Here is a 17,422-nt window from a genome sequence, read left to right as displayed (position 1 = left end):
ATTACCTAACTGCTCGTTTTTGCCTTAGTATGGCTGGTCAATATATTTAAACTTTGTAACTTTTGTAAACGACTTTTAAACTGTCATTTTTGGGATCCCGTGTAAATATACAATGATTAGTAATGAAAATGTAGTTTTTGAAACCAAAATGCTTTTAACCCTAGTTCCTCTACAGCTTCAGTAACACGATTTTATTTTAATGACTTGGTTAGCAAGTCTGGCACTTTATAAACACTCAGTGTAACGGTCCTGGCTATCCAGGGCGTTACAGATACACTCTTACCTCAGTCAAGAACCCAGCTTGAATTCTCCTCAACTCTAGCTTCAAATCACCTTCTCTTTTGATTATTCTAACTCTGAATTCATGCAAAACCAGCCACTAACTTGTTTCAATTCATGCTTATCCTCTAAAAACCAGACTTGAAACTTAAACAAATCATAGAAAAATCCTTACCTCTGAGTAATCTTGGCCTAGGCTTGATTTGATTACTTCAAACCCCTTGATTCTCCTTCCAAGACTCAAATTCAGCTTCCTTCTTCTACTTTTCTTTTACTCTATTTCTAGGTCTCCAAAATTCAGCATAAATCAATTTCCAAAGTGTTATACGTGATTACATTTTCCTTCAGCTGAAACTCATCTAAACCACTGCCAAAAGACCACCTTATCCCTCCACTAATACCCTTTCCTAACTAAACCTCAAGGGCACACTTGTCCTTTTACTTACATTACAATTCTACCACTTCTCCAACAAAACCTGTTACTCTCTATGGTTACTAACAGTTACACAAGTTACCAAATCACCAGTTACCGTTATCTAGCCTTCTAGGACCGTCTCGGCACGTGCATCACATTGATATCACCACACCCACGTGGTACAAATCACATAACATAATACACATAGTCATATAACATGCTTTAAATCATAATCATGCATCTTAATCATTAAAATCACACATAATTCCCATTATGCCCTCCAGGCACACTAATCAAGGCCCTTAAGCCTAATTAGTGAATTTGGGTCGTTACACGAAGGGTCGGGCCGCAGCATGGTTCTTGGTGAGCCGCGACCCTTCGAGGTTGTTGCATGCTGAGGAAGGAGGGCGGGCCGCGGCATGGTCCAAGCAATACCGCGACCCTTACCTATTTTTGTGCCTTAGGTGGTTCTGTTTGGGGGCCATGCCGCGACATGGGTGGCCTATGCTGGGGCGCTTAAGAGATTTTGGGATTTTGAGATTTTAGGCTTGGGAATTTAACCTAGGGTGCTCGGGATTGAATCTTTTACCATATTTGGTGAAGTTCAATGTTCCGGGGACTAGAACTTGGTTTGGAAACTCATTTAAGATTTTTAATGGTATCTTTCATCATGATTGTGACTAGGTGTTACGCTAGGGCTCGGGGATCGGATCGCGCTCAAGGAGTATCGCCCGTAGCTAATTCATCTAGAAGCCAAAGGTAAGACAACTACACCGGTTGAATATTTGAACGGGACTAAGGGCTCCCTGATATATATGATTGAAAGAATGGTATTATGCCATGTAAATTGTAAATCAACGGCCTAAGCGTGCCACGGTTAACTTGTGCAATTGGCACGGCTCAGACACTGGTATCCAAGGACAACTTATTATGCACTGAGCTCGGTTTAAGCAGGCCGGAGTCAGTGGGTTAAACAGAGGGTGCGACCTAAGGTGTCGACCCTAGTATTTGTGTTAATTGATTATTATATTTGGCTAAGAATGTGATTAGTGGGATTGTTGAATAATCTGAGTATAGTTGAGGTTACTTGTACCTTAAAGTGTGCTTATATGCTGTGGAATGAATATCTGAACATGCTTATTGGAATGTCTGTTTGATAATAGTGTTTATACTGTGTATGTTGTTTTCTTGCTGGGCCTTGGCTCACGGGTGTTGAGTGGTGCAGGTAAAGGCAAGGGCAAGATCGATCAATCTTGATTGGAGAGCTCTGCAGGGTGAATGTACATGTCAGGCCGCTCAACCGCCACGGTTAAGGAGATTACAGGGATGAAAGGACCAGAACCTTGTATTTTGCCTTAGTATGGCTAATGTATACTCTTAACTGTTGAATTTAGTAAACCAACTTTTAAACATTGTTGGTTTTGGGGATCCCTTCTGTAAACTGTTTATTACTTATAAAATGTATCTTTTGAGGCCAAAATGTCTTTTAGCCTTAGAACACTTTAGCTAATGACACGTTTTGATTAAACGACTTGATTAGCAAGTCTTACACCTTTATAAATACACAGTGTAGCGATCTTGGCTATCCAGGGCATTTCAGGTATGTCGAGGAGTGCTCCCCCAGAAAGGTTGCAGATGGCCATTGACGTACAAGCCCAATCAGGTGATAAAGTCACCAAATAGGGTGTTGCCCAAAGTGAGGATAGAGACTTAGATCCTCGCTTTGGGGATTTTGAAGAAGATGTAGGACCTGTCGAGGACCTTGAGGAGGTCCAGCTCGACGAAGAGTTTCCGACCAGAGTTGTAAAGGTCGGCAGAAATTTAGAAGCAACAACCAAACACGCACTGGTGGAATTTTTGAGGAAGAACCAGGAAGTTTTTGCCTGGTCACATAAAGACATGGCTGGGATAGATCCTGCAGTAATCAACCATGTCCTGAATGTCGACAAAAGCTTGCCACCCGTGCAACAAAAAAGAAGGTTGCTCGATAAAGACAGATCGAAAGCCTTGAAAGAAGAAGTTGAAAAACTAAAGGAGAATGGGTTCATCAGGGTGGTGTTTTATCCATCATGGGTCTCTAATCCAGTACTTGTTCCCAAGCTGAATGGCAAATGGCGAACCTGTGTGGATTTCACAGACCTTAATAAAGCCTGCCCTAAAGATTGCTTCCCACTCCTAAGGATCGACCAGCTGGTCGATGCAACTGCAGGCCATGAGATCCTCTTTTTCATGGATGCATACTCAGGATACAATCAGATTAGTATGCATCCCCCTGACGAGGATCACACTAGCTTTCGGACCGATACAGGGCTATACTGTTACAAAGTAATGCCCTTCGGATTGAAGAACGCTGGTGCGACTTACCAGCGACTAGTTAACCACATGTTTAAGGAGTTAATCAGAGTAAACATGGAGGTGCACGTTGATGACATGCTGGTAAAGTCAAAAAAGGTAGAAAGACATGTGAAGGATTTACAAGAGTGTTTTAATGTTCTGAATAAATACCAAATGAAGCTAAATCCTCTCAAGTGTTCCTTCGGAGTAGGATCAGGGAAGTTCTTGGGGTTCATCGTTAATTCGAGAGGAATCGAGGCTAATCCCGAAAAGATCAAGGCCCTGATCAATATGAAATCACCAGTAAAGATCAAAGATGTGCAAAGTTTGACTGGAAGAATTGTCGCGCTCAGTAGATTTATTTCAAAATCGACGGATAAGTGCGTCCCTTTCTTTAATCTACTCAAGGGCAACAAGAAGTTCGAGTGGACTGAAGACTGCGAACAGGCTTTCGAAGCCTTAAAAGCCCACATGTCTCAGCCTCCCGTCTTATCAAAGCCTATAGATGGAGAAATTTTGTTCATATACCTGGCGATTACCGAATATGCTGCTAGTGCGGTGTTAGTGAGAGAAGAAGAAGGCGTACAAAAGGCGGTGTATTATGTGAGCAAGAGGTTAATCGGAGTCGAATTGAGATATCCCCCCATCGAAAGATTGGCCTATTGCCTAATTTTGGCCTCGCGGAAGTTACGTCCTTACTTCCAAGCCCATCCAATCACAGTCTTGAATGATCAGCCCCTTCGGCAAGTTTTGCAAAAGCCAGAGGCTGCTGGTCATTTGTTGAAATGGGCAGTCGAACTCGGGCAGTTCGATATAACATACTCACTGCGAGCAGCAATAAAAGGACAAGTCTTGGCTGATTTCACTGCAGAATTTACTGAACTCCCAGACAACGAGCAGGGTGAAAAACCTAGTGTGCCTGAGCCTTAAGTTAAAGCTCCTTCATGGAAGCTATTCACGGATGGATCATCCAATGAATCTCACGCAGGAGCAGGAGTGATATTGATAACGCTAGAAGGGCATCGATTTCACTGCGCAATTAGGTTTGATTTCACCGCTTCGAACAACGAAGCCGAGTATGAAGCCCTACTCGCTGGGTTAAGGTTGGCCAAAGACATGAGCATAAAAGTGCTGGATATTTACAATGATTCACAGCTAGTAGTGAATCAGGTCTTAGGGGAGTATCAAGCACGATGTCTGAAAATGGTGGCTTATCTGAACAAAACTAAAGATCTATTGGCGCAGTTTGAAAAATATACCCTCCAGCAAATACCTCAAGATCAGAATTCAAACGCAGATGCTTTAGCCAAACTCGCGAGTGCAAAAGATGCTGACACTTTGAATATAGTTCTAGTCGAGCGGCTACACGCGCCAAGCATACGAGCAGAAGAAACCAATATGGAAGTCCGGTTAGCAAATATGTGGATGGCACCATACTTGGAGTATCTCACGAGCGGTATACTACCAGCAAATAGAAACAAAGCCAGGACCCTTCAGAGACAGGTTGCTAGGTATATACTGGTCGATGGTGTTCTTTACCGAAGAGGATACTCAATGCCACTGCTCAGGTGTGTTACACTAGAAAAGGCTAAAGAATTGATGAAGGAAGTACATGAAGGCTTCTGTGGAGACCACGCTGGGGGGCAGAGCTTATCAAAGAAGATTCTAAGCAAGGTTATTTCTGGCCAACAATGAACGAAGACTCGATGGAGTTTGTGCGAAAATGTGATAAGTGTCAGAGATTTTCCAAGATCCCACGGGCACCTCCTAATGAGTTAAAGCAAATGCAAAGTCCATGGCCCTTCGCAGTATGGGGTATAGATTTAATCGAGTCCTTTCCGTTAGGAAAAGGTGAGGTGAAATACGCAGTTGTGGTGGTCGACTACTTCACCAAATGGGCCGAGGCCGAGCCACTCGCAACCATAACAACAAATAAGGTACTTGATTTTGTCATCAAGAACATTGTTTGTCGATATGGATTGCCAAGAAAGATTGTCTCAGACAATGGCACTGTAATGCCCCGAATTTCCTAATAAGGGTTAGGACATTGATTAGGAGGCCGGGAGGGCCATAATTGAATTATGATGCTATTTAATGATCATATGCATGTTCATGTGAATTATATTATTATATGATGGTAAATGCATGCATATGGGTGTATTTATGATTATAAGGGTAATTTGGTAATTTGCCCGCTGTGGGCGTAATTGGGTATTTTTGGTGCATGGTTGTGATTAATTAATATAGCCATATTATAAGGTGGATTGGTTCGAGCTATTTGGCATGAGACAATCATGAAATGTAAGTGTTATCCAAAAAATTAGCATTGGTGACATGGCAAGTGATCCCTGGACACGTGGCTGACACCTGGAAACGTTCTGCTAGAGTATCGACCACAAGACACATTAGAAGCAGTGCGAACCTGTCTTACCTACGACCAGTCTGGTCGACAGTTCCGTATACAAGGCAACATTAATGGGAAGATCTTTGTGAATCTCGAATTTATCTCACACAATCTCCTGAGTATCCGATTATTCAGGAAAGAATATCTGTAACAATCTTTTGTAATCCCCCTTGAGCCTATAAATAGCAAGAGATAGCTCAAGGGAGGGACTTTTGGCTTTTGAATCATTTGAGACTATAGTAATTCTCCTAGTAATATTGTATTGTTCTTCAGAGATTAGTGAAACTTATTGAACCCTAGTTCTTTGATCACTCATCTGATTTTTATATCAATATCAACCTAAGTGGACGTAGGTCATTACCAGATCCTGGGGCCGAACCACTATAAAATACTGTGTCTTATTTACTTTTGTCATTACGTTCTTCTCATTACTTTCATTCATATCAAGCATATTCTAACTCCGTGTTAGTTGGCCAAATCGTGGGTCAACAGTATGTATTCGGTCTAGTCATAACGGGTTTAAGTTCGGGGCTCGGGGTGAGTCTCGGGGTCATTTTGATGATTAGAGCATTACCGGGAATTAAAGGGTAATAGGGTATAATTTATTGGCGTTTGAGAATATTGGGAATAGCGGGGATTGGAGAGCGTTAATTATAATTAACGAGATAAGCGGGAAAGGACGGTTTTACCCTCGGAAGTCTTTAGAGGGATTTAATTGGCCTAGGGGCATTATGGTCTTTTGACCTTAAGGATTTGTATCAGCCTTTGGGAGTGTTTAGAAGGCTGTGGAAAACAGAACAAAGCAGAGCCTCATCCTCATCTTCTCCTTTCTCTTCCGTATAAGTTTTCCCTTCATTCTTTCCTTTGAATTTTGAGAGCCCAAATTGAAGAAGCAAGCTAGGGAGTCAAGGCTTGGGGATTATAGTTTGAGTTCAGCCATTGGGAAGGATTCAAATCAAGCTTGAGGTAAGTTCCAGCCATGAATTTTATGGTGTGCTCTTGTGGAAAGTTTGGATTAATAGAAGTTTGGTTGATGTTTATTTTGGGTTTTGATGAGGGTGAGTTGTAGATGATGTTTGGTGGTTGAATTGGGTGTTAGGTTGAGGTTTTGGACAGGTTTGAAGGGCTGGTTTCAAAGGAAAACGCAGGGGAAGTCGAGCTGGTGCGTGCTGAGTTTTTGGCTAGTCTGGGTTAAGCGCCGCGATATGGTTGTGGTGCGCCGCGGCCCTTGGCGTGTGACAGGGGGAGCCGCCTCTGTTTGAGGGGCGCGCCGCGGCGCAGCTAGGGCGCGCCGCGGCCCTTAGTGGATTTTTGGCCAGAAATGCATTTTTAGCTTGGGGATTCAAGCCTTAGGCCTCGGGATCGAACTTACTACCCGATTGAGTAGTGTTTGATGTCTCGGAGGCTAGGTTTTGGTTTTGGAACTTATGTTGATCATTTTTATTGATGGTATCCTATATTTGGTTATGACTAGGTGACCGCTAAAAGACTGAAAGTTGATCGTTCTCAAGGGTCGTTCTTTTAATCATTCTAGCTTGACTCTGAGGTAAGAAAACCGCACCCTGTGTATATGTGACATGCATGGCTATTATTGATGCATGTTGGTTGATTATTGAGTATGACATGCATGGCTATTCTTGATGCATGTTGGTTGACTATTGAACATGACATGCATGGCTATGATTGGTGCATGTTGGATTGTTAAGTATAATGCATGTGATGCATGAGAAACACGTGATTAGGACATGCTTTGAGTACTGATTATGATATTGTTCAGAGCTTGTGCCTCTGGGTTTGTGCATGGTCCTAATTGTATTAATACTTGTTAAGTAAGCATGCTGAATACCTTGTTTATGGATATTGGATATGTGACATATGTTTGGTGGCATGACTTACCTATGTATGGCGCTGACTTATTAGTCAGAATCGGCAATGGTGTCAGATCCGTCTGTGAAGCTGTGACTTATTAGTTAAGTTCACAACGGGCTGAGCACTGGTCGTGTTTCACTGACCCAAGAGTCAGAAATGGCAGAGCGTTGTGAACGCCGGGCCAAATGAAGATTAGATCTAATCGAGGTCGGCATTGAATGACTCATATGGGGTATTAATGCGGGATCAACCGGAAGGTCAATGAAAACTATAAGCGCTTGCCTGGTCTAAGACCAGATGTTTTTAGCCAGGGCATATGGCCCCGGTGACTGTTTGTCACATGGCTAGGGGACGCTGTCCATAGTTACGAATCTAGAGTCGGGAGGAAGGTTATGTTGGTGACCATTCACCATGCACCTGTCCTGATCGAACTTATGAAAGGACAACCTACCAGTTAAGCCCTGGTGACCCTATCGTCACATGGCTAAAGGGTGCTGACCCCACATTTGTGACTCTTGTGTTAGTCACCTATTTGCTTAAACTGTTGGTCCTGAATAATCAATACAATTATTGTTGATATTATATCATGTTATATTGTGTTTTCTTGTTGGGCTTCGGCTCACGGGTGCTATGTGGTGCAGGTAAAGGCAAAAGGAAGTTGGACCATCCTTGAGTTGGAGAGCTTAGGTGATGACGTGTACATATGCAGCTGCTCGTCCACCACGGTCGAGGTTTAAAGAGAAACTAGAGTTGAACCCTGTTTTGCCGCTTAGAACGGCCTGTTGTAAATATTTTTCTGTGATAGACTCTGAAACTATATTTTTGTGATCCTAATGTATATATTAATCGTTCTAGTGAAACGTTACATCTTAACCAAAAAATTTAATCCCTAAACCGCTAATCATACTTAGTTACACGATTTTGGCCAAATGACTCGATTAGTGAGTTTAGCACTGTTTACAAGGTACACCGTAACGGTCCCTGGAGTTGGGGCGTTACAGGCACCCAGTTTGATAGTGACATGTTCATAGACTTCTGCGAAAGGCATGGCATCATCAAGAGTTTTTCTTCAGTTGCTCATCCGTAAGTGAATGGGCAAGTTGAAGCAGTAAATAAGGCACTGAAGGATACTCTAAAGAAAAGGCTCGAAGAAGCTAAAGGAGCATGGCCAGAACAGCTGCCTGAAGTACTCTGGTCGTATAGAACTTCTCACCGAACAGCAACAGGTCATACCACATTTTCCTTGGCATATGGGAATGAAGCTATGTTGCCTGTCGAGTTAGATCCGCCCTCACATCGCAGAATCACATACGACAAAGACCAAAATAGCCAACTGTTGATGGAGTCCCTAGACCTGATCGGGGAGAAACGAGAGAAATCCCAACTCCGAGTAGCTGCGTACCAGCAAAAAGTCGCTCGGTATTTTAACTCCAAAGTAAAAGAAAGAAAGTTAAACGTCAGAGACTTAGTGCTTCGAAGAGTTTTCTTAAACACCCGCGACCCAGTTGCTGGAGTACTCGGACCAAACTGGGAAGGACCTTACCAGATTGAAGAAGTCCTTCATCCAGGCACCTATAAACTTGCACGCTTAAATGGAGATCTCGTTCCATGTTATTGGAATGGAGAACACCTGCGCAAGTATTATCAATAACCAGTCATTCTTAAAGGACTGGCTTGTATTAATTTTTACTTTTTACAATTTTTTAAAAAGGGTTAGTCATGTTATATGGCTAATCGCTTATAAGTGTAAGATCTTTCAAAGATCACTCGTAAGGACATGTTTAGTCCATTTAAATACGAGAATTATAAGGGACTGTGCGCAGCCAGTCATTCTTGCCAAACTTTGTAATTTTTTACAAGTATTTGTTCATTACGTGTGTTGTTTTGTTGTATTATAAGTTTTACATTTTATTCCAAGCAGTAATGTTCGTACAAGTCGTGGTCAAGGCAAGTGACCAAGGACCTAAAGCTCCTCGATCACTTAGGGGGCATATAAGGCACATAGAAAGCAAAGCATACCAAGAGGTATGTAAACACATGAACAAAATAAGTGAAAGCATACTACGGTACTTAGAGTATTTTTTAAAATTTATATTTTGTTAAATCAAGCCAAAGTACTATACTAGGTTCGGTCATGCGAACAGATATTATAATAAAGCAGAAATATTATAATGTCAAAGGAATCCTTTTACACCGCGAGCAGTACTGCTCGGATGTAACTGTTCAAATAAAAGTAAAATAGCTGCCCTTGCAACAATAAAAAATATTGTCTTTACATCATGACCCGTGGGTCGTGTAGTTGAGATAACAAAAGAAAAAAAGAATTAAGGAGCTGGAGGGTCTTGAGGAACGTCTTGGTCGTCGGCTGTGCCAGCTTCAGTGTCTGCACCATCTATCCCCGCTGCCAGGGAAATCTCTGGGGAGGCAGGCGCTTCAACTCTCTCTTCTTCTTCCAGGCGAAGAGCACACTGCGACATTAAAGTCCTCCTCAAGCGCTCTGATAGATAGTTGAAGTTAGCCTCCCGGTTTTGCTTCCAGAACTCGTAGAAGCAAAGATGAGTGGCTTCCTTGTACTTCTCCAAGTTCTTAGCTCCAGCTTCCTCAAGCTCTGTCACTCGTTTTCCGAGTTCCTCCGCCTCCTGCCTGCTTGCGATTAGATCAAGCTCGAGCTGAACAGCTTGTTGATAGTTGAGAGTGGTGCTTTCCATGAATTTTTCCCTGGCTTCGTTGACTTTCTTCAGGGCGTTCCGGGTTTCCAGCAGCTCCTCGGTCAGAGTAGCTTCTTGCTCGAGTAGTTCTTCTTTCTACTTAGATAGCTCCATGTTCTCCTCAAGCAACTCGCCATTCTTTTTAGTAAGCTCGTTGTTTTTAGCTTCGAGCGCTTTCTTAGCCTCGGCAAGCCTGGTATCGAAGTTCCTGCCCCGAGACACCAACGCCCCAGCACGACGCCAGCCAGCGGTTATGGTCAGTAGTCCCTGAAGTCACATAGAAAAAGATAAAGGGCTTGTTTGTCATAGCTTTTACTTTTACTTTTAGACATAAGAAGAAAAGAAGTAAAAGTTTGAGCTTTTTAATTCCTGTTTGGATTTATATTTTGAAAGAGATTTTTTCTTTGTTGAAGAGCTTTTCAGAGTGTTTGGTATATACTGCATAAAAGCACTGATAAAATAAATATCAAATTTAACCATAAATATATGTTTATAATAATAATAATAATATATGTTATGTCTTAACTCATTTAAAAATTAATCGTTCTTTTGAAGAAAAAAAAACTAATTGCATACATATATGAATTAATAAATAAAAAATCATAAAAATCTAAACATAATTAACAAAAAATATAAAATTTTAAATTAAATATTCAAATATAAAAATCTAAATATAGTTAGAGAAAGAAATTCTATATATAAACAATAATAAAAAAAATAAAAACTAAAAAAAAATCGTACGTAGATTTTTTTAGAAAAATTAGATAGAATACTTTTTAAGAAAAAAGAAATCGTATTATATAACTGTAATCTTCAAAATTTAGGATAAAGATGTAATTTATTTTTTTGTTTTATAAAAAATAGGGGTAAAATAGGTATTATGAAATATTCATTAAAACAAGAAAATAGCTTCCTGTGTTTTTTTAGAAGCCATTCCTGAAAAAGCTGGTGAGTCACTGCTTCTCTTAAAAGCTCTTCTAAATTCAAAAAGCTCTTTCTATATTTCATCCAAACACACCTAAAAGTAACTTTAAGTCTTCAAAAGCTCTTCCAAAGCCATGCCAAACAGGGCCAAAGTAAAGGCAGGGAATCGAAAATAAATGTTACATCATTAGGAGTTGACTTACGCTAACTATCTCGTTCAGTCCTCTATTGAGAACTTGATCATCCTCCATAGAGGTAGTTTCAATAATAGCGGCCTGACTGCGTTTATGCTTGGGGAGCTTGTATATTCTTTCCCTGGCAGAGCTGACCACGATACTGGGCAGGGAGCCTTCGGGCGGAGTGCGCAATGTATGGCTGCTAGGAGCCTTAGGAGAAGGCGGCTGGTCGGCGGGTGTTGTAGGATTAGAAGTTTGACCGACCGAAGGAGTTGAGGCCGGCTGCTCAAGTGGAGATGGAGGTGGTGAGTTCTCCATCGAAGGGGCGGTAGCCGAAGGGTCGTTAGTTCGGGCCTTCTTCGAGGCAGTTTTACTGCTCTCCCCTCGAGCCCTCTTGTTGTTCTTCTTCTGGCCAGAAAAGGCGGCAACAACCTTGTAATGCTCGAACACGTCCTCAGAGTCCATATTTGCACAAAAGGAAACAACGGGAGCAGTAAGACAAGATGGTCACACAGGGCCAAAAAATGAAAGTGAAGAGATTACAAGTAAAGTACCCACGCTACAACTATTGGTCGCTACATTATTTACTGAACTACTTACTGCCTGGAAGAAATCTAAATTTAAGATTGGAGCATTCTTAAAGTTGCCATCCCCGTCAAACAGATGACAGGGAATTGGCAAATTGTTTAAATGCAAAATTACTATACTGTTGTCACCCGACGAGTCGTCAGAGAGTTCGGTAGGCTCAGCGGCCTTCTGCTTTCCTTTTCCTTTGGGAGATGAGGGCCTCTCTACTCAAGGAGTGCTAGCAGGTTCCCTGATTGTAACCCCAGTTGGTCTCCTTCGAGGAGGAGATGCCTGAGGTTGCTACTCGGGTTTCCCTTCGGCGCGAGCACTCCCTGTCGAAGGCCCCCTCGTCTCTGATTGGGGGGCCCAAAGGCCGACCAACCTAAGGTTAGCCTCAGTAACCAGAGCCTTCACACTCTTTTCAGCATCTGGCATGCCAGCTAAGAGTGCTGCCCTCGACACCATTTCCGAAGTTGGGTTTGGTCGCAGCCACGGGCCTTGAATACATCAAGAGTTTAAGATATTGCGGAGGAAAAAGCCAAGAGAAGAATTCAGATAGTGACAAGAAAGTTTTACCTCCATGAGAGAAGGCCAGATTGTCCGTGACCAGGTCGGGCGTAAGGAAGTACTCCTGGTGGTACCTCCCCACATTCGAGATGTGGGTTGTGTCAGTCAGGAAAATGCGCCCGGTTTCCTGATGACAAAGATGGAAGAACCCCGCGCCTTCTTAGTTGGGGTTAGACTTGAGGTCGAACAGATAGTTGACCTCATGTGGCGACGACACAGACCATTTTTTCTGGCTATATAGGATATAGAGTGCAGCGAGCATTCTATATCCGTTTGGGGTAATTTTGAAGGGGCATTTCCAAAATAGTTGGCCACCCCCTGAAAGAATGCATGAAGAGGCAAAGTTGCTCCTGCCTCAACATGAAACCGTGACCAGTCGCTGTAAGCAACTCCAGGCAGATTAGCCCTTTGGTCTGGGTTAGGTTTGACTAGGGTCACCCCTGTCAGATTGTATTTATTTAAGTAGTTGGCGATCATTCTGATCGTATCCCTACTCTCAGCGACTACATGCCACTCGACATTCGGCTGAATAGTGTGTCGAGGGCGGGCATGCCTTTGCACATTTGGATCGGGGGCATTTTCATCTCGACCATTGGTCGAAGGAGCATCAGCAGTAGGCTGATGAGAAGTGTTGGAAGTTTTTCTTTTTTGAGCTTTGGTTTTGGTACGAGCCATATTTTGAGTCAAAACTGGGGAAGTGTTTAGGTTAACGCGAGAAAAAGGAATATCTGATATCAAGGTCGAAGGTTGTTCTTCATCTTCAAGCAGTTGAACTAAGAGATCGTCGTCGATGGATCTTTCTCCTCCCCACGGGCCTTGCATATGAACTGTGTTGACCCAGATTTTGGTCAACTGTCATGGAGTCAAAATGCTTGATGTGGACAGATATGTTGGAATGAATATAATGACAAAAATAGTAAAGCACACAAGAATTTATAGTGGTTCGGCCCAAGAAACTGGTAATAACCTACGTCCACTTGAGCTATTATTGATATTAGATCTCGAAGGGGTGATAAAAGAACTAGGGTTCTCCGAGTTTCATAGACCTTTCAAGAACAAACAATATATCGTAATGTATTAGCTCTCCAGTAATCAAAAAGCCAAAAAAAAGAGTCCCCTCCTTGAACTATCTTTCACTATTTATAGGCTCAAGGAGGATTACATTAATTTGTTACAGATATTCTCTCCTAATTAATCGAATAATCAGGAATTATTAGAGACAATCTCGAGATTGACTATGATCTTTACAGAATTATTTTGAACTATGCGGAGTGTACGACCAGGCTGGTCGTAAGAAAAACTCAACTGTTATGTTTGGAATATCTTACTAGTCGATACTCTAACAGAACTCTTCCAGGTGTCAGCCATGTGTCCAGAAATCACCTGCCACGTCATCCGTGTCTGTTTTTTGGATAACATTTGCCCCCCAAGTTTATTTATTACAAGCAATAAATAAACTTTAAGGAAACGACCCTTCGATTACCCCACCAGACATGTCAGAGTAGTTCGTGCCACCTTGGGAAAAGGAACCTACCCTTGTCTAATCACTGCTTTTTGGTTCCCAAGCAACCCTTCGACGGCTATCACCCTTCCCAATGCTTCAAAAAAGAGGAACTGATGACTACTTCCTCTTTCATGCCACAGACAAAATATATATATAGGCTTTCCAGAGTTTTCTTTTCTTTTTTACGCAAGTCATTCTTCCTTCAAGAAACCCTAAAATCATAACTTCCATTTTCTTCTGGAGAACACCTTCCAGTGTTTTCAAGGTCCAGTCCGTTAGTTCGTCGACGCTTGAAACTCTCTTAAACCTCCACGTTCTTTTCTCTGGTAAGTCTCAGAACTCCTATGCTCTTTATTTTTGCCGTGCATGTCTCTGTGGATGACTGTTAAGCTTTTACATTTCTGGGTTGAGATGCATGACAGTAGGGGGTTTAATGGGTGATGTTGTATAGGATGATATTTCTTTGCCATTAAGGAGTTACGAGTTAGTTTGATAGTTGAGATCACAACTTTAGGACGTAAAACCGAAGTGAAAATTCGATTTTTATGCCAGTTGAAAAACCAAGTTTTTCCCGCCCTAAATGGAGTTGAAAAAGCCTTTTCAAAAAACTTTTTGCTTTCACTTTTTGATCTGTTTTTCAAACTGTTCGTGTGAAAAAAGTTAGTTTTTTGTTAGAATGTTGCTGTATAAAAGCTTAACTTTTATACTCGACCAGCGTTATTCTAAAAAACTTTCAAAATTCTTCATCCTCACCCCCCCATTCTTCTGTTCACAGATTTTAATGCCAGATTTGTGGGGAGGTGAGTGACCAATCGACGACGATCTTCTTGCACAATTGCTTGAAGGCGAAGAACAGCCGGCCCAGCGTGTTAGCGAGATTCCATTTTCAAGAACTTCTTTTAGACCTCAATCATCACCACCTCAAATGGCCCGTTCTAAATCTCCAGGCAAGAAAAAACCAAACCCTGAAAACAATCCAAATTCACCTGCCCAGCCTGATTCGCAGGCTAGGATTCCCTCGACCAGTGGTTGAGAAAATGCTGCCCCGGACCCTCGCATTCAAGTCAGGGCTCGCCCTCGGCATCAAAACCATCCTGATGTCGAGTGGTATCTTTCTCCTACCAGCCAGGTGACTCCCCGGATGCTTGCCAATTACCTTAGGAAGTATCCTCTTACCGGGGTTAATCTCAAAATCCCTGCTGCTGACCAAAGAGCTAACCTGCCTGGGGGCGTCTATAGCGCTTGGTCCAGGTATCACATAGAGGCGGGGGCTATCCTCCATCTACATCCATTCTACCAGGGGGTGGCCAACTACTTCGGTGTTGCCCCCTTTCAAATTACCCCAAACGGATATAGAATGCTGGCCCCACTCTATATCCTTTATAAACTCAAAAAATGGCCAGAACCCACTCCTCACGAGATCAACTTCCTTTTTGACCTTAAGTCCAACCCTCAACAATACGGGACAGGCTTTTTTCATAACGTTCCTGAGTGACACTACTCACATTTCCAACGTGGGGAAGTACAATCAAGAGTATTTCCTCACGCCAGATATGACTACGAACAACCTGGCCTTTGCTCGAGGAGGTAAATGTTACTTTCACTGGTAGTTACTTTTCCTTAGAAAACTCTTCTGCACTTCTCTAAAGTATATTGTGCCTTTTAGGACCATGGTTACGCCTGAACCCAACACCAGACATGGTGTTGAGGTCCAACGCACTGGCCAGGATGGCAGACGCTGAAAAAAGCATTAAGTCCCTAGTCACTGATGAAAATTTGAGGCTATCAGGCCTCCTGGCTCCTCGCCATGAAACAAGAGGACCCATGGTGGCAGATGCCACTACCGAGGGGGATCCCGAGGAGCACCCCCAGCGTCTCCTCCCCAAAGGAGGCCAACGGGGGTTACGATCAGGGAACCCACTGGCGACCCTTCAGCAAACAGGCCTTTTGTGCCCCAAGGGAATGGGAAACAAAAGGCAACAGAGCCCGTCATAGACTTGGATGAGTCTTCAGACGAAAATGATACTATTATTCTGCTTTTAAATAGCTTCCCAATCTCCTGTCACTTGTTTGACGGGAATCGCAATTTTACGTATACTCCAAATCTAGGGCCAGACTTCTTCGTGCCAGATAGTGAGTGTATGACTAATAGAGTCAGTAGTGTAGCGACAAGTAGTTGTAGCTCGGGTATTAAACTTTGTGACCTCTTTTCTGATTTGCCATGATTTTTTATCTACTTTTGTCTTACTGCCTGCATGTTTTTCTTTATCTACAGAGATGGCTTCCCCCAACGTTTTCGATATGTACTAGACCCAGGAGGAAGAGGAGGTCCCCCTAGTCCGACGGTGGAAATCAGCTAGGAGGCATGATGGCGAATCAAGCCAAGCACCCTCAGCCAAGAAGGGTCGAACAGCTGATCCTTCCAAGGATGGGCTTACTGGCCAACCTTCTGCCCAACCTCTGCTCCTGCTAAAAAGGAGACTACCCCTGCTGCCAACCCCTCGCCTGCGGCCCAAAAAGAACAGGCCCCGCAAGCAGAACTTCCCGAGGCTAAACTCTCGAGCCGTTCCTTGCGATCAGCTAAAGATCGCCTTGCTCACATTCTAAAGCATGACCGTTGCAGGGAGGCAATGGCTGAAGCTAAGAGCATGGGGGTTGATCAGATCCTTAACAGGGCTCTTAACGAAGTGGCCAGTGTAAGTATTCTTTCTCTTGGCCTTTATCTTTCCTTCTTGTAATATAGCCTAACTTTTATTCCTTGACTGCAGGCCATGCTGACAATGACCGCTGCTCGTACTCGTGCTGTTGCTAGCATCGAGCAGTCTCGGGCAAAGGCCATCGAGGAGTTTCAGGCGAAAGCCATCGAGGAGCTTCAGGCTGCAGAAGCCAGGTATGCTGGGGAATTGGAGGTGGTCACACAGCAGAAGGATGCTTTGGTGGCAAAACTGGAGGAGAATGAAGCTTCTCAGGCAACTTTGAAGAAGCAGAGGGACGATTACCAGGATTCCACTCGAGTCCAGTATCGTGAAGTCAAGAGACTTAAGGAGGAGCACCTCGCTAAGGACAAGACCATTGCTGTTCTTGAGATCCAAGTGGAACAGCTTAAGCTTACCAACGCCAAGGAACTGGAGAGGTACAAGAACACGACGCTTCGGTGCTTCTACGACTTTTGGAAACACAACCAAGGTGCCGATTTCAGTTACCTTCCAGAAGAGGCCAGGAAGGCCGAGTTAGCGCGTTGTGCTGCTCGGTTAGCTGCTGAAGAAGAAAGAGCTAGGGTCCCTGCTTCCCCAAGTATCCAGCCAGCCGCCGAATTGGAGGGAGGGGAAGCTGGAGTAGATGCAGCTGACCAAATTGCTCCAACAGATCCTCCTGCCCCCCAGGCTCCTTAAAGTTTTTTGTTATTTTTCTTTTCGTTAATAACACGACCTACGGGTCGTGATGTAAAGACTGAATTTTTTCTTTTTTAATTTTGCTGCATGGGCAGGATACTTTTCCTTTTATTTGAACAATTACATCCGAGCAGTATTACTCGCGGTGTAAAAGGATTCCTTTTGACATTATAATATTTTCTCTTTATTATAACATCTGTTCGCATGACCGAACTTAGCATAGTGCTTTGGCTTGATTTATCAAAGTATAAATTTTGAAAAATACTCTAAGTACCTTAGCATG

The sequence above is a fragment of the Humulus lupulus genome, chromosome 8 (genome assembly GCF_963169125.1).
Source record: "Humulus lupulus chromosome 8, drHumLupu1.1, whole genome shotgun sequence".
In the NCBI taxonomy this organism is placed as follows: Eukaryota; Viridiplantae; Streptophyta; class Magnoliopsida; order Rosales; family Cannabaceae; genus Humulus; species Humulus lupulus.
This window is presented reverse-complemented; position numbering follows the sequence as displayed.